Genomic DNA, 19462 nt, shown 5'->3' with positions numbered 1-19462 from the left:
ATTGTATAAAACAGAATTTTACATAAATATCTTTATATCACACTTTCAAATCTATGTAATTTAAATTTACCTAAGATATCTCTTAACTCTGTCCCTTTTCCGCATCACCTCTGCCTCTCCTTTAGTTCAGACACATGTTTCTCTTTATAGATTATTAAATTTCCATTTCATGTTGTGATTACAGTGTTTGTTTATGTGTCTATATTTCTCTCAGTCCATAAATTTAAGAGTAGGGGACAACTTCTGTTTATCTTTTTGCTCCTTCTCACTTAGACCACCCCTCCATTCACCTGCTCATATACACGTGTGTGCACACACACACACATAAGTACACACACAGCGTATCTGAAAATACTACCTCATTCAGCCTTCACAGCAATTACAGAGAGCAGATGGATATTATCTTCACTTTTCAAATTAATATATTGAGGCTCAGAGTGGTTAATACAATTGTGTAAGAATCACAGGATTTGTAAGTGACAGAGTCAGCATTTCAACCTGAGCCTCTCTGGTATAAAGTCCATATTCTTTCTACCACACAGGAACTCTATTCCCAAAATTTCCTTTGCCTATTTCAAGTTTAAGGACAAAGACTGCTGATTTCCTCTTTATTTATGTAACATTTTGCATAGCAACAACCACATCTAGGCTGGTGTTTAGGAAAATCAATATCTTATTTATTGATTGTTCTTGAAGCACAACCTAGGACTGGGAGAAATGAGGAGTGCTTAGAAATGGAGAAACTGGTTTAGACATGATGATGGTATGTCTGGCTTTTCATGTAATGTAAAGGTCAAGGCTCAGAGTTCTTCCAAGCCTAATTCTTATCCTTTTCCTCCAAAAATGATATTAGCCAGACTGGAAGTCCCTTAGAACTGGTAGTGACTTTGATGTTCACTCAGCTCCCTGCTTGTTGTTGGCCTTCATAACTGATGTGGGATGACCGATCAAGGGGAAGAGTAAAAGACCAAACCCTGGAGCCATGGGACAAGACTAGGGGAGCCTTCCCCTTCTCTGCTGCCTCACCCACCTTGCTCAGGAATGAGGGTGCACTTTTCACTTCTTGGAGCTACAACATTCACTCCCATCTGAAGGCTTATGGGAGAGTTGCCGTCTCTGCAACATTCTTCCTGTTCTTTGCTTACCGAAGTCCTGTTTATCATTTGGATTTTGGTCTAATTGTGTATTGTTAGGAAGGTCTGTTTTGATTTTCTAGAATGGATTAAGATTTTCTCTCAAGATCTTGTTGAGATAAATTTTGTACTTAACAGCAGACATTAATTACATAATTATTTCATAAACATTTGATGCCTCTTTTGCATGTCAGACCATAAGCTGCTTGAGGGCAGAGACTGTGTTCATTTCATTTGTCATTTTATCATCTGGCCAGGTCCCAAAACTTTGTACGTGATGCACACTAATAAATATTGATCAATGGGTAGATGAACAGGTGGAAGATAGTATAATCATCTCCCTGCTTTCCCATTAGAGGGAAGTGAAGAGGGATGAAGAAAGAGATGATGTTCAGTGTCGCCTGGAGAATATAATATTTCAATAAGAAGGAAGAGATTTTCTTTTCTAGACTATTGTTTTCAGAATGTTTATCATTGAAATCTTGCTTTATTTGACAGAACCATTTATATTCCTGTAAGAATGAAATTGAATAAATACATTTCAGAGTAGCCCAAGGTGACCTGCAGACCTAGGCACAGACTGAGCTTGCTAGAGGGCAAGCAGTCTTTGGGCATCAGGAGGGGCAGACCAACATCTCTGAGTTTGAAATGGTATTTTCTGCCTCACTGTGATTTTTAAAAATCTGATGCAAATCTGAGAATAACGCTCATCTTCAGTTTTGGAATGTGATACATTTTAGGTCTTGCACAATGAAAACAATGAGAACGTAAGCTTAATTAAAACTTCTCTCCTTACATTCCACATATTCACAAGTTTGTAGGGCTTGTTCATTTTTCATCTTTTAAAATGAAAAGGGTGGTTCATGCTCACAACAAAAATATTGTTGAGCACTTTGTGTAAAGAGCCCGGCTGGTGTGGACAATGACAGAGCTCCCTGAGGAGCATTTAGATTCTCATTAGGGATTCTGGAATGCCACAGGATTTAACATTTCAACATGCTAGCCATGTTATTTATCTTCCCAACATGGGATACTTGTGAGAGTAAACTGGGAAACAGTGTGTGGTGGTGGTTATTAATTGTTAATCTGGTTAACCTGCTTCAACCAGTACCATTGGGCTAAACCTGGACATATGTTCATCCTCTGATGACACTTTGCAAGAACAATGACATAGATGTCTTGTGTAGTACATCATTGATTATAAAGTGAATTTTACAGTTTATAGCTACTTTAGAAATTCAGGTAAGGAAGAGAGCAGTATCACTACTAAATTCTGGTTGGTTAGTAAAGGATATAACAAGGATAACATAATCTGAGGTGCATTTGGAAGGATGGACTTATGGGTAGGTAGGTAAGGGACAGATCTGCCCAAATTGAGTGAAAATATGGAGGAATTTTTCAGGAGTTAATCAATTTTGATTATTTAGCCTGGAGTAAAAGTTGTGAAAATTATCAATATTTTAAGAAAGAATAAATATGTGGTCAACATTCCTACTTTCCATCCATGCTTACTGTGGAATTCTCCAATCGTATAGCAGTCTTATACCCTGCAAAAATCAGCTTGGGAAGTACCTGAGGCAGTGTCTACAGTGATGTGTCTCTTCTTTCTTCACGGCCTCTTTCTTCTTTTCTTTCCCTTTTCACTCTTCTTTGCCTCTCTCCATTTCCCCTCCTCTTCCCACTCTCCTTCCATAGAACCTTATACCACACTTTTTCACATATACTCCCTCCTGCTTCCTCCCTGGTGTTGGACACTAGGGCTGGAACAACCCCACTCAGAACATGTCAGGGCTGTCATTCCAAAATTAGAAGTGGAGTCTCCGGGACCATGAGGTGACTGGTCACCTCCTACTCAGGGAACATTATCTCCTTTAGCTTCCTGAATTTTCCCTAATACTAGTTCTCTCTTCTTTAGGAGGAAAACTGATGGCTGAAGACCCCTCTGGGGCACTTTCAGGGAAGGACAATTTTTTGTCTCTTCCTTACCTTTGAGCCAAGGTTTAATACTCCATCTGAAAGAGAGCCTATCATTTTTTAAGAGGATATCTTTTAAAACAACCAAATTGCTGAGTGTCATTGTTCTGGTCCTGCCTGGAAGACTCATCCATTTACAACTGTGAACTGTGAGCTTCCCTCAGTCAAGGTGGTCTGAATAGAGCTGTGTTCTCCAGTGGACTTTCTCAGAACCTCCAGGACTCTGTTATCACAGGCAGAAAGGCAGGATATTTGAATGCATTAGTAGTATTTTTATTTTTTTGCTGATAAAAAACGTACAATTTTTTCCAGCTTTAAAAAAATTCCAGTGTAGTTAACATACAGTGTTATATTTGTTTCAGGTATACAATAGAGTGATTATCAGTTTCATATATTAGTACACATCCAGATAAGTGTTCTCTTAATCCCCTGTACCTATTTCACCCACCTGCCCCTTACATCCCCTCTGGTAACCATCTGCTTGTTCTCTATAGTTATGAGTCTCTGGTTTGTTTCCCTTTTTTAAAGCTATGTTCATTAGTTTTGTTTCTTAAATTCTGCATATGAGTGAAATCATAGGTATTTATCTTTTTCTAACGTATTTCACTTAGCATTATATTCTTTAGCTCCATCCATGTAGTTGCAAGTGGCAAGATTTAATTTTTTTGATTGCTGAGTAATACTCCATTGTTTATATAAACCACATCTTTATCCATTCATCTATGAACGGACACTTGGGTTACTTCCATAATTTGACTATTGTAGATAATGCTACAATAAACATAGGGGTGCTTGTATCCTTTCAATTTAGTGAGGAATATACTATTTTTAAAGTGTAAAATGTTTCATAATTATAAGAGATTTGTGTGCTTTTAATAGTTGTTGTATTTGCAAACATTGTTCTTCCTCTGTGAAGTTATAGGCAACACTCTGTCCCCCAGCCCCTTCCCTGCCTTTTGCTAGTCTCTGAAAGAAGGTGACCTACAGACAGTGTGCCCATCACTGCAAGCTCCAGGAAAGCATGGAGAACCAAGGAAAAAGGGAAGTTTTTTTTTTTTAATAGAGAAAAAGGACAGGAGAGTGAGAACAACCTGTTTTTAAAAAAGAACTGTGTATAGCTGCGTATTTCTTCTGATGAGTTAGGAGACTAGAAATATTCGGGAAAATTCCACCCATGAGGATATTGGGAAGAATAATGGGCCTTCAAAATGTGAAGAACAGGGATATTATTCAGCCATGAGAAAGAAAGGCTGCCATCTATGACAAAATGAATAGACTGTGAGAACTTTATGTTAAGTGAGATAAGCCAGACAGAAAAGTACAAATACTATATGACTCCACATGTGATATCTAAAAAGCTCTGTTTCTTATAGAAACACAGAGTAGAATGGTGGTTACCAGGAGCTGGGGGTAGTGGTGGTGGGGACTGGGGAAATGCTGGTGAGGGGGGTACAAGCCTCCAGTTATAGGATGAATAATTTCTGGGGGTCTAATATACAACATGGTGCTTATAGTTAATAATTCTGTATCATACTCTTGAAAGTTGCTAAGAGAATAGATCTTAAATGTTTTCACCATAAAAAAGAAATGGTAATTATGTGACATGATGGAGGAGTTACCTAATTCTATGGTGGTCATCATTTTGCAATATATAAGTCTGTCATATCAAACCAATTTTATTTGAATTCCTAAGGACAAGACCCTTCCACTGGTGTGGAGAAGTCCCTGGGGAGTTGAGAATAAGCTGACTATGTCTCTAAACGTGGGTTCTTTTCTCACGTTGCTTGCTCATAACTTCTCCTTTTCTCAGTTTTCCTCATCTCACCAGCGGCACATGCTTTTTCCTCTGAGTGAGGGGTGTTTTTCTGGGAAGGAGGCATAGTTACAGATGTGATTTGCTTTCATGGTTCACTGTTTTACTGTCTGGCTGCTTTTGATTTTGATCCTATTTCTAGGCTCTTTTTTCCCCTTTTAAATCAGATTTACTGTCACATTGTTCTAGAGAACAACATGGTTACAAAATACATGCTAAATAACTGGTTAATAAGTTAAAGCAAATTCTCATTAAATGACTATTTGCAAGGCTTTGTGTTAACCACTGTAGAGGGGAGGTGGTGTTTCTCAGCCATGATTAAGCATTGAAAACTCCTGAGGAGCTTCTAATAAAATAGAATCTGTAGATTACTTTGAGAGAGAATGGAACTCAAAGCAATTTACAGATTCAATGCAATCTTCATCAAAACCCCTATGACATTTTTGCATTAATAGAGAAATTTTTAATGAAATTCTTATGGAATTTCAAGGGACCCAGAATAGCCAAACGAATCTTGAAAAAGGAAAACAAAGTTGGAGGTTTCATACTCCCTGATTTCAAAAATACATTACAAAGTTGTGGTAATTAAAACAGTGTGGTACTGGTATAAAGATAGACACATACACCAGTGTAATAGAATAGAGGGCCCAGAAATAAACCCTGGTGTGTTTGGTGAAGTGATGTTTAACAAGGATGCCAAGCGCACTCAATGAGAAAAGAACAGTCTCTTCAACAAATGATGTTGGCAAAACTGGAGATCCACATGCCAAAGTATGAAGTTGGACCCTTATCTTATACCGTATATAAAAATTTAACTAAAAATGGTAAAAAGACTTACACACAAGACTTCAAACTTTACTCCTAAAAGAAAACTGAGGGAAAGCTTCGTGACATTGTGTTTCAAAACAATTTCTTGGATGTGACACCAGAAGTATATTCAACAAAAGTGAGGTAAGATAAATGGAGCTATTTCAAACTTAAAAACTTCTGTGCATCAAAAGGAACAACCAATATAGTGAAAAGGCAGACTACAGAATGAGAGAAAACATTTACAAGTTGCACATTGGTTGGGGGGCTAATATGCAAAATGTATAAAGAAATCATACAACTTAACAGCAATAAAAGTATCCTTATTAAAATATGGGCAAAGGACTTGAATAGACATTTCTACAAAGATACACAGATGGTGACCAAGCATATGAAAAGATGCCCAGTATCACTCATTAGAGAAATTAGAGAAATGCAAGTCAAACAATGAGCTGTCACCTCACATCCAGGGAGTAGGGGGGTTTGGGGGGTTGTTATTTAACGGATATAGAGTTCAAGTTTTACAAGAATGTTCTGGATATTGGTTATACAACAATATAAATATACTTAAAACTACTGAACTGTACCCTAGAAATGTTTAAGAGGGTTAAAAAAATACCATGCCCAGACCCCAAAAGTGTCTGGGGTACAGACCCAGAGATGGTGTTTCTACATAGCTCCCCAGGTGACTGAGGTGTGCAGCAGGGTTGAGAACCACTGGAGTGGAGGCAGGATGGCTGGTCTTGTCTTCTGGGGGTTCATCCTCTGGAAGGCGTGTGCAGTGTGGATGGAGAACACCATAGAGTCAGTCCATTGTACTGGGAGTCTTAAAAGAGTTACAGACTGTCATGAAAATCTAGAAGGCTGAGATCTTCCTTGCAGCATGGGGTGAGTTTTCAGGCATTTGTGCTGGGCTTTGAAGAATCAAAGAGGCTGACAGGATGCCTGAGAGGAGAAGGGGTCTGAAGCTGTCAGTGGAGGATAAAGGTGGGTAAAATGCTGGTATGTTTAGTAAATGGAGGTGTGTCTAGTTTCACTGGAGTATATGAAGGGTGTATATGTGTGTGGAGTGGGTGTGCAATGGTAAGGAATTACAATTTCAAAGACAAACTGATGCCAGCTTGCAGAGGGTCTTGAATGTCATGCTTAGAAGATTAGATATTATTCAGTAAACAATGGGGAGTCATCGCTTTTTTAGCCAGGATTGAAAAAAAAAAGCTAAAACATCTGGGTGATTTAAAATCCAGAGTGATAAGAGCTTTGTTTGAAGATGTTTTATTCTTCCTTAAATGACATATACCAGCTAGTATTTCCAAACTGCTTGTTCACATTTCATGCAGATTTCCAACACATGTTTTTTTCATTTCTCCTGCCTGGTCCAGAGCTGTCTGTTTGCTCTAACCTGATGCTTCCTAGGCCCCAGTTTACCCAGTCAAGCGCATGGGAGTCATTCCATCCTGGTTCCCATCTAAGGAGCTCAGACACTTTGCTAAGTAAGCTAAAACTATCTGCCTTCAAACAACTCTCTTAAGGGAGGAGCAAGTCATATTTGAAAGATTAGTGCTGACTGTCATCTACAACAAAAACCACTTTGTAAGCATGATCCCCACACAGAGCCTGGAGTGAATGCTGCTGATGTTGAGGAGGACTGCTGGGGCCTTTGGGAAAGGCACACAGCCAGTCATCAGTTGGCTTCCTTCATAAGTGCCTGCTTTCTTTCCTTCCCTTGGAAAACCTGGACAATTGTATTTTGCAGATTATTTTCATATCTGCTCCTGGACCCTGACATTTCGAAACAACTAACCTACTTTGTTTGAGAAATGCATTTAAATAAATTAATGAAACCACTGCTCCGAATGAATCCTTTCAGGCTGCTTACAGAGAAATTTTGAAAGGGCAATATTATCACTGACAAAAACTGCAGCATCTGAGCAATTTGATATCCAGAAAGCTGAGCAGGGAGGCAGAACATAATGACAGAGTTTTACCTATAGCAAAGCCATTAAAGGTCGCCTACTGTAAGGACAGCTGAAATAGAATTTGTTTTCAAATTATAAGATTAAAGAACGTTCCTTGAAGAAAGTATTATTATACAGTGTCAAAAGAAAGAGATTAAAATGGTTGGAAGATGCAATCACAGCTGAGATAAATTCTACTTTCTCTGTGGTTTGCACACCCTGCAGTCTCCTCGCCTCAATGGGTTGGGTGGGTTGGAGAAATTAGCAAGTGTTCCTCTCTCCACACAGATCTTTCCCCCACTGAGAGTTCTTTTCCCCTCTGGTCTTACTGAAAACACACTTGCCTACCAGAGAAACCATGTGGAGGAATGGAGGGTTTCTTTGTTAATGGTGCCCATTGGAGAGGACAACATTAAAAATTCTTTAAAATGAAAGGGGCAATTTTAAGTTTCCAAGTCATTAGGCAGGTTTATGACTTGTCCATTTGCAGAGGAGCTGATGGGACTCTCCACACAGCCATTTCACTTAACATTGGCTCGTCTCACACATGGCTTTTTTTCAGTGTTCCATCCATGCCCAGAACTCCTCTGGTGTAGGCTGGGGCTCCCTTTGGCAAACATGGGAAAAGCCCACCCTGCCTTCTCTGCAGCGCCATTTTACTTAAAATGCTGTAGCACATTAACGAGGGTGAACAGGACTGTTCACAATGAGCTAGTTAAATACAAACCTGTTCTCTCGCTACTGTGAATTCTAAAACATGTATCATGTGTAAGTTCTTTATAAATATTAGCTAAGAATGAACCTACACAACTAGAGAAAGAAATGATTCAGGTACTTTCTGCATTTTAGAAATATTTGAATACATTCCTTGAAAACTTTGTCCTTATGTAAGACTTTCTGTAGTGGACACAATTTGTTCAAACTTAAACAACAGAGTGGCAGGATATAGGATGATTATGTAATTTGACTATTTGTAATATAGTAAATAATAATGTGCTATTCTGAACACACAGAAATATATGGTCAAAACAATCATCCAGTTCTTCCTTATTCAAAATACCTACCCAGGACAAGAATGCCTACCCAGTGGCCACTGAACATTCTTTGTGCCTTTTGGTCTTACCGTACCTGACCAGTTTCCTTGCTATTCCATGCCTTTCTCAAATATTAGCTCTTTGTGGAGCTTGTCCACACTACATCCTGCTTCAACACCTGTGCAGTGAGTGGGAAATTATGAGGAGTTGCTGCAGAGATGAGGCTGAAGTCAAGCTGTCTGGAGGTGAGAAGGAAGCTGGTTGGCAAGGTCTTGACACGAGAATGGTGGGTCATCTTGCCTTGCCTTCCACTGTTTTGGCTCGAAATACCATAGCATTAAAGACAGCCCTGTAGAGGTCCTGGAACATCCCTGATGTGGGACCAATGCTCCAAGTGTGTTTTCCACTTCAGTCAATGAGGCAAGAGCTATTGAGAGCTTTCCAAAGGAAGCTCTCCTAGGGAACTGGGGGCATCTTCAGGAAGAAACCATTGGCCATCCTCCCCAGCCACAAAACAACAAGAACAAAAAACTTGACTTGAACTAGGCAATCAAACAATTACTTAGTTAAGGACCTTGGACTCCTCTAGAGCTGGATTTTTCAACATTAATGATCCAATACCAGAGGCAAAGTGAACCTTTCTTTTGATGTCGTCTTTGTCTCTGTTCTGTTCCTTTTATTTATTTTTTCCATTAAGTATTTTTTTGAGTTTTTATTTAAATTCCAGTTAACACGATCATAGTATATGTATATACTAGTTTTAGATGTACAATCCATCACTTCCATACATTACCCAATGCTCACTACAAGTGCACTCCTTAATCCCCATCACCTATTTAACCCATCCCCATGCCTACCTCTCCTCTGATAACCATCAGTTTGTTGTCTGTAGTTAAGAATCTGTTTCTTCTTTGATGGCGGGGAGCACCTGGGTGACTCAGTTGGTTATGTGTCTGAGTTCGGTTCAGGTCATGATCTCATGGTTCATGAGTTCAAGCCCCATGTCAGGCTCTGTGTAGAGAGCTTAGAACCTGGAGCCGACTTTGGATTCTGTGTCTCCCTCTCTCTCTCTCTGCCCTCCCCCACTCACACTCTGTCTCTACCAAAAATAAATAAACATAAAAAATTTTTTAAAAGGATCTGTTTCTTGGTTTCTCTCTCTCTTTCTCTCCTATGATCATTTTTTTTTCTTGAATTCCACATATGAGTGAAACTATATGGTATTTGTCTTTCTCTGACTTACTTATTTTGCTTAGCATCATATTCTCTAGCTCTATCCATGTCGTTGCAAATGGCAAAATTTCACTTTTCTTGATGGCTGAGTAATATTCCATTGTATATATACCATATCTTCTGTATCCATTAATCAGTTGATGGACGCTTGGGCTCTTCCCATAATTTGGCTATTGTTGATAATGCTGCTGTAAACATAGGTGCATGTGCTCCTTTGAATCAGTATTTTTGTATTCTTTGGGTAAATACTCTTGTAGTATAATTGCTGAATTGTAGGAGGATGTAGAGAAAGGGAACCCTCCTGGACTGTTGGTGGGAATGCAAACTGGTGTTCTGTTCCCTTTAATTTCCCTTTTTGGTTTCAGTATCACCCAAAGAGCATCTTAGAGATCTGTAACCAAACCCTAGTCTGTCTGCCTGATGTGCAGCAAAGATAATCACTGAGATATCGAGCATGCAGCAAGGAAAGGGTTTATTCAAGAGGCAGCCAAATGAGGAAATGAGAGGGCAAGCCTCAAATCTGCCTTCCCAAAGGTGAAAAGAGCAAGGTTTTTTATAATAAAAGGAATTGAAATTACATGCATATTGATGAAAAGGGGGGTGAGTAACCTTATGACTGCTCTTGAGGAAAGATGAAGCATATGCATTGAGCAAATATACTTTGTCCCGTGTTTACTTTGGGGTGGAGACATAATGTCAGAAGGAAGTTATCTTAGAACAAGGAGAAGGGGCCCTGGGCATCATCTGAGATCCCATATAATCTGTATGGGGCTAAGGAATGTAGGGCCTTGTTTGTTCATAGACTGGAGCCATATCAATTGACCTTGCATCCAGGCTTCTGCAGAGACAGCTAGTGAATTTTTTAGTGGGGTCTGAAAATAAACAACAGCTGATCAGGGAGAAAGAAGTCTCTGAAAAACAAGCTTTAAATTTCCTGATAGTTTCAATCTCATTAACCCTCTAGGGCATAGTTTCAATTTCAACACCCTGGTTAGGAAATGTGGCTTGTGTCATGGAGATAGTGAACTGACAAAACTTTGCTATCTGTATTTCTTTGTGCAACATGCAGGTTCAGAGGCCAGGCTTACAATTTTATTATCTATTTTTTTCTTTGTCTCAGTTTAGAACCAATTAAGAAAATAGGTGAAAAAATCAGAGAAATGGAGACTAACATGTCAACTTTATTACCCATAGGTCTTAATTTAAATATGGAATAGATAGACAGCTATAAACTGTACCTTCTAGTATTTCCCTTCTAGTCTATACCATAGGGTGGCCGGACATTCCAAGTAGATGCTTTTATCTGGATTTCCTGCTTCATATCTGTTGTTATAGTGGGGAAGAAAGTGAGATACTTGTGGTCTTGTGTCCTTAACCTGAGAACTTGCCACTGGAAGCCGGAATACAGCAGAATGCATCCATTCTAGGGTGAGGCAGTAGGGAGATTGAGAGGCAGATGGGGAGAGAGGAGTACTGAGACATACATTCAGTTGGTTACACATTGATAATGTTATACATGGTAACTATAAAAAGTAATGATACGGAATGATATTGTAATGAGTTTTCAAAAACAATGTTGATATAAATACCTTGGAAATTTAAACTTCTGTAAACTAAATGCGTGTGCTAAAATACAAGGGTAAACTCCGAGGGAAGAGCAGTGAATAACTTCAAAGCCAGTAGATTTAAAAAGTGGGATAAAAAAACTTGATTACACAGAAAAAGAACAAAATACTTAAAAAGTAAAAAAAAAAATTTTACAAAAAAAGAATTTAAGATGAAAAGCACAATAAGGATAAGGACATTTCGTAACGAAAAGGGAATATCTCAGAGAAATAAATGGACAACAGTTATATGTATTTATCAACATAGCTTTCAATCATAAAAAAATAAAAAATTTAGAACAGATTTAGAATATTATAATAATATGAATACCAAGTTTGATGTTATAGATAGACCTAGAGAATATGTACTTTTTTCAAGGCATATAGAACCTTCATGAAAATTAACTATGCATAAGTCACAAAGGAAGTTTAAAAAATTAAAAAAAATCATCTCTGACTAGACTGGTAAAAGAACTTATTGATGGGCCTTGCACTAGTAAATATTTTAGAAAGCTGTAGTAATTAAAATAGTGCAGCATCAGCACAGAGGAAAGGAAATAGATGAGTGGAACAGGATGGAAAGACCAGAAACAGACTGAAGCTTCTATGGGAGTTTGGTAAATAACAAAGGAGCCCTTACAAGTTGATGGGGAAGGAAAATGATTTGGGGTTGGAACAGTTGGCTTTCCACATGAAAATAAAAATAAACTACATGTCTATCTCTTATAAACAAAATAAATCTCAGGTAGATTAAAGACTAAAAGGATAAAAGATGAGTTTAAAACTCTTAGAAGAAATATTTGCGAACATCTCTATGACTTTGAGGGAAGAAAAATATTTCTTAAGCAAAACCCCACATGTTCAAGATACAAAGGGAAATACTCAAAATTTATAACTTCTGCATGTGAAATAACAGACCAGGAGAAGATATTTGCAACACATGTAACTGACATTCTAGAATGTATTTTTAAACTTCTACAAGTCATGAAATAAAAGACAACCTAATAAATGTAGGCAAAGGATAAAAATGGGTAGTGCATAAGAGAAGAAACCCAACTAGGGAAAGATAGACATTCTTGCTGGTAATCAGGTAAATATAATTTAAAATACCATTTATTTAAAGTACCATTTTACAACCAATAGATCAGCCAAACCTTTAAATAAGAGGTGAGAATCTGAAGTGTTAGCATGTATGTGGGGATGTGAGGACTCCTTTAGACTGCTAGGGGGAGTGTAAATTGGCTAAATTGCTTTGGAAGAACATTTGATGTTATCTAGCACATTTGCCAATGGATATATCCTCTGACCCAACAATTTGGCTTCTAGTTACATAACTGGGGAAGCTCTTCACATGTGAAGCAAGTAGGAAGCATGTGTAAAGATGCTCATTATAGCATTGCTTGCATAGTGAAAAACTCAATGCAAATTAATGGTCCATAGATCACAGGTATAATGTTTATAGAATGGAATACTTCCATCTGTCTATCTGCCTGGCTATCTTTAAAGATCTAAACACCTTAAAATGAGTGAAAATAGCAAGTTGCAAAAAGCAAGTTGCAAAAAGATAGGTACATGATGTTAGCATTTATGTGAATCTTTAAAATACACATAAACATTACTATATATTGTAATTGTTTTGCGGACACATCCACATGTGGAAAAAGCATAAAATTGTGAACCTAGTATAATATACAGGAAAGTCATGACAGAAATTGCCCATTTTTTGCCAATGAAAAAATATAAAAAAAGATTAAACCCAGTCAATGTGCTTCATTCATTGTGAGGCGCATGCTGGCACTCAATAGTGACTATTCTATACAAAGGTGGTAAACAAATCAGTTTGTTGGGATTTGATATAGATGAAAAGGGGAACCGAATGCTCACCAGGTAACATGGCAGTCACCTTTGGCATGGACTTCTAGGTCTTTTTCCCCTCTGTGCTTTGAAGAAAATAAAATTAAAAACATTTTTTTTTCTTCAACTACAAGCAACTGTTGAAATAAAAGGTAGTGGGATATTATCCAAATAAGTTTCCATATTTTTTCTTTGAGTCTCTAGACTTCTGATGACATATATCATTGCCTAGATTTTGATCTTGTTGGCAAAAAAAAAAAAAAAAGTAAAAGCTTCTTATTGTTACATGCCTGGAGCCTGAAAGAATGTTCTCTGGGGGCAAGATTTTTCTTTTGTTAGATCAAGCAACATTATCCACAAATACGAAGTCCATTGCCAGTTTGACAGGTAGTTCATGTAGATACATTCAGATTTATTCATTCTTTTGCCACACAAGTTCCTCGAAGGCTGGAAGAAGAATCCTGGTCTCATAGATTTTGCAGGGGTGGTATGCTCTCAAAGATCATCTGGTTCTGTACTCAAAGTTCAGTTGTGGTCTAGTGCATTGGCATCACCCGAGAGAATTTTAGAAATGCAGCATCTCAGACCCCATTCCAGAACTACTGAATCAGAATCTGAATTTCAGCAAGGTCCCTGAGTGACTTGTTTGCACGCTAAAGTTTAAAAAGCACTGATCTAGTCCAGTGGTTTCCAAACCTGGCAATGAATAATACGGATAGCTTTTAGCATGTATTTCCCTGTACCTTACTGCCATAAATTCACATTCTTCAGTAGGTATATAATGAGGCCCAGGAATTTCCATTTTTAAATTTTGATGTAATTTCAAGTTTACAAACTAGTTTCAAAAATATTAAAAAGCACTCCTCCCTTGGTATATACACTGGATTATTTGAGAATAAATTGCTCATATACAGCCCTGTCACTCCCAGAAAACTTTAGTCTATATCTCCTACAGTTGAAGACATTTTTTTTCTATAACAACAATGCAACCATTAAAATAAGGAAGTTAAGACTTATTTATTACTAATATCTAATCATCTGACACCATTTGAGCTTTTTCCAATTCTTGCTGTAATGTCATTTAGAGGAAAAGCATTCAATCCAGGATAATAAATTAAATTTAATTGTCTTGTCTATTTTAGTTTCCTTTAATCTGAAGCAGCTCTTCAGACTTCCCTTAACCTTCATGACCTTGACACTTTTGTAGATCACAGACCAGTTATTTTGTAGACTGTCCCTCAGTGTGGATTTCTCTGAAATTTCTCCATGATTAACTTTAGGTTATGTATTATTATTATTATTATTATTATTATTATTATTACTGCAGAAATGTCACTTAAGCAATGCTATACTTCTCACTACATTTCTCCAGGTGTTATACAATTTCCATTTGTCCTGCTGTTGGTGATCTTAGCCTTGATTATTGACTAAGGTGATGGCTGCCAGGCTTTTCCACTATAAACTTACTCTTCTTTCCTTTATAACCAGTAAGTATTTTGAGGAGAGGTATTCTTAAGCTAGCACATGACTCATCACACTCTCATGTACTAGTTTTAGTGCCCATTGGTGTTTCTTGGCTGAATTCATTAATGCTATGATGGTTTCTATATGGTGATTTTCAAACAGCATCATTCTTTCTATATTTTCTCCATTGGCATTGTATTGTAATGAAAACCTTTCTCTTCTCTCCATTTATTTATCTAGAACAGGATTGACTCATGAATTTCTCTTTTACTTATTGGGTTATAATCTGCTACTGTATTTGTTTTGATACTTAAATTGTCCTAGGTTTAGGTGGAAAGGGCTCCTTTGAGCTGGCTCCTGTGTCTGTCTTATGTGTTCTCATTATTCATTGGGCTCCTTATTTTCTGGCACAAAAAGAGTACCCAGTCTCATCTTGTACTTTCCCTGGTCCAGCCCTAGGTTCAGCTGTTTCTCCAAGGGGTTCTGGTTTCTTTTAGTGGCACAAGGTGTTTAGATACCAGGATCTCAGTGCTAGGTGCATTCTTCGTTATTGAGCGTCACTGCTGCCAGTTCTCAGTGGGCAGAGCTGGGGAATGTATGCATGTATATACACACGTCTGTACCAGTTTCTCTGTATGATCCAATATACATATATGTTGAAAACCACAAATTCATACCTCAAACTCCAATTAGAATTGGACACTTCTGGGCTAGTTATTATTTTATTTGTTTAAATTTATTTTCCTTTTTTTCGTATAAAGAGCCCTTCATTTATTTTTTTCAAGTTTTATTTAAATTCTAGTTAGTTAACATATATGGTAAAATCTGGGTTAATTATAGTTATTCTTTTTCCTTTTCTCATTTGTAATTTCATTCCCCAGGTGTGAGAAGCCTGTCCCTCCCGTGATCCTTTATATACTTACTTATTTGAAGAATTCCCCCAGTATGCAGCAAGTGTCCTGTCCCTGCACCATAGTCCCATAGTTCCATGCCCTGCCCCCGGTGCAGTAGCCCTCCCGCCCCCTCCCCCCCCCCCCCCCCCCGGTGGTCTTTACTACCTCCCACCACACTGCCTCCATAGGCATGCCCCTGCAAGGACGCTTCTCACTGTGGTCCTCCATTCCAGGCTAAGCTGCTGCCACTGCCCCTCTGTTCTTGTGGAACACATGCCTCAGCCAACCGGGCTCTGATACCTTTTGCCAGGATGCACAGATGCTTTCCTCACCCTTTCTGGGCTCTAACACCAGGTTCCAGGCTGTTGTTACTGCCGTCTGCACAGCTCTTCACCCTGCTCAGGCTCTGACACCCTAACTGGGCTGCCATGGCTACTGTTTTCCCTGCGGAGGTATCGGTCTTGCCCCACTTGGACTGCGACATCGGGCTGCCTCCACATCCACCCTCCATCACCTTCCCTTGTGCCAGTATCTCCTCTCTCCCCTCGGTCTCTGATATTCCAAGTCAGGTTATGTACCCTCCCTTCAGCATGAAGCCCACATTGCTTGGCTCCATTTGGATTCCTTATGTTTAAAACAAACTCTGAATGGTTTTTATGAGAAAGGCCAGCAGTGAATTTACACTGGCATGTTGGGGTCCACTTGGTAGTCAACCTCTTACCCATTGCCATGATTTCCTGCATCATGCCTAAGGTTTTCTTTGTTGTCTTTTTCCCAGACCCTTTTACCAAAGGAAACACACAATTCCCTTACTGGCAAAGTCTTTTGGATCTGAGGTTTTATTCCTTCTCTCATTATTCCTTGGTCTCCTCACTTCAGGCAAAGAACAGGTTTGAATACGTCAAGATAATCACCACATTTCTCTTTAATTCTTCTTTTATAATCCTTAAATTTCTAGGTCTATCAACATTTTCTTATATGTCACAGTTTTAAAATTCTTTAATATTTTGATTATTTGGGGGGAGCGTTCTAGGTTACTAATATTCTTCTTAAAATGTACCTAAAATGTACCTAAAATGTACCTCCTTTAACTTGAAATATATACCTCTATTAATTCAGCCCATGCCCTGTCCCACTTACCAGCCCATACATCAAATAGAAAAGCCCTATTTCTGTTCTCTAAAACTCTTAGGTCTCTCATTCATAAACCTCTATTTGATAAAAAGAAAAGAAAAATTTTCATAGAATTTGAAGTGATTTGATCTTCAACGTGTAAACAAGATTGTAGGAGAAATCTATAAAAATACTGGCTTGTTTTTAAAATATTCTGAAACTTTTTATTTAATTACCAAAAACATCATCTGCTTTTGATATTTCTTATAAATTTATTGTGGAATCCTTAAAATAACCAAGCTTTTTAATGTTCTTTTAATTATAGGTTTATTGTCACCCGCTTTCCTTAAAGGGGATGTACCTTAAAGGGGAGACTCTTTATATTAACTTACATTGGATCCATGACTTAGCAATAAATAGGTTACTTCAAAAAAATTTTTAGATACAACCTCAGCATATAAAACACATAAAAGTGGATCCGCTCTTCTGGTTACTTGTAACCCCATCTTAGTTTTCCCCTCATCTCCTGAAGTATTTCCTGGGGCCTCCACAGAATATGGAAGATGCACTAGATGGGTTATCAAGGAGCTTCAAAATCTATTGAACAGTCATTTTGCCACAAATAGCTGGTTTGAAAGGGTAGCTTCCATTACTAGCCTAATAGGTCCCTTGTCTGAGTGCTAGAAAAGGTATTTATTAAACTCTAAGCCTAGCTACTGTCAAGACAAATTGGTTGTTCCTTAATAGGAAGGTGATGATTGGAATAAGTCACTTAGAAATGTCGGATGGGCCATCCATTCTCCCATCCACCCACCCACTCATCCATCCATCCAAATTGTTACAGAGTTAAGATCTCTAAGTCTTTGTAGAGCAAATTTCTTAAATTCCTTGTCATTAGCCAAGTCCATCGACATGATCTCCTGTCACAGTGCCAGGCCAAACTTTTTGTGGGGTCCTTCTCTTTGGGTGAGTAATAGGATATTCCTTAGTTTTCCTGGGACTGCAATAACCTTTGGTTTTATATATTCAGGTAGGCTCTCGGGCTCAAAGGTCAAATCTACTCTGATTTTCATCACTTTCTTCTTCAGTCTTAGGCATATGGTTATCTTCACCATGATTATAAACATTTTTGTGGATATTCCTGTCAAGTTTCTATCACAGAGATCGATAAGGGAGGTGACACAAGCATTTACTAAACAACTAACATGCACTCGACAGTGTGTGAGCTGTTTCCTTACCTCATTCCATGCTTCTCTCAGAGTTGGTGCTTTTTCTTTCTTTTTTGAAAATGTTTGTTTGTTTGTTTGTTTTATTTATTTGTTTTATTTATTTGTTTGTTTGCTTGTTTACTGAGAGACAGAGAGAGAAAGCACATGTGGGCAGGTGAGGGATAGAGAGAGACAGGGAGAAAGAAAGAATTCCCAAGCAGGCTCCGTGCTGTCAGCACAGAGTCCGAGGCAGGGCTCTGTATCATGCACTGTGACATCATGGTCTGAGCCAAAATCAGGAGTTGGACACTTAACCGACTGAGCCACCCAGACACCCCATGTGCTTTTTCGTCTCTCAGCCCTAGCGTCAGTGCTATCTATGACCACTTTAAGGTCTCTTTCCAGCTTTCTTCCTAAATTTTAATCTGGTATATGCCATTGTAATTGTACAATGATCTCCTTATCAGCTTTTATCTCCATAAGATGTAAGTTATTTGAAGGTGTGGTTATGGCTGTTGATTAAGTTACTTACCTTGTGAATTGACTCAAGTATGAAAAACAAGGTACCATTAGGACCTCCCTCATAGGGTTGTTAGGAGTCTGAAAGGAGTTCATAATGCAAAATTTATGCACCTGTGTCTGGTACTTATTCAATGCTTATTCCTACTACTCTTCTATAGTTTCTACAACTGCAATAATAACTACTATTACTGCTACAGCTATTACTAACAGTTGCTTGTTAGAGGGTATTCCAACATGGAATAGATGCTCAAAAAATACTTTTTGGACGAATGAATGCCCAATCCTCAGCCATTATATGAAGTCCTCTTGTGAGGAAAATGAGGCTGAGGGAGGAAAACACCTTACCCAAGGCTGCCTGGAGATGACACTGTCCCTAGTGTGAGTGTGATTTCTATGACCTCTACTCCTTACCATTTTAGCAGGGATTTTATTTATACCATTCCATCCTCCATAAAAATTCTCCAAAATTACAGTCTGTAGAAAGAGTCTTTAAGACTTCCGATGAAAACGATGGTTACTGATATCATGGCCTTGTTTAAAGAGTAACTTGGTATGGGACCCTTCCACCTCCTCCCTTCACCCAGCCCAGGATGCCTTCATGCCATCTCCCAGGAAGCTTCGCATAGGCTTGGAGTGTGAAAGCTGGAGTCTGAAGCCAAAGTCCTCACTCCCTGAGGCTTCTCAGCAACACATTTCTCTTTCCTACCTGCTCTGTGAGCCGTGCTTGCTGTAGTGGCCTCCCTGGGGCAGGCACTGCCTCATCTGACAGGCCATAATTTGGGTCATTACACTCTCCTGTGGGCAGTAATGACATTTTTTCTTTTCTAGACAGGACTGCTGTGCAGTCGCCTC

This window comes from Panthera tigris, chromosome A3, assembly GCF_018350195.1.
Source record: "Panthera tigris isolate Pti1 chromosome A3, P.tigris_Pti1_mat1.1, whole genome shotgun sequence".
In the NCBI taxonomy this organism is placed as follows: Eukaryota; Metazoa; Chordata; class Mammalia; order Carnivora; family Felidae; genus Panthera; species Panthera tigris.
The sequence above is the reverse complement of the archived record's forward strand: the minus strand, read 5'-3'. Positions refer to the sequence as shown.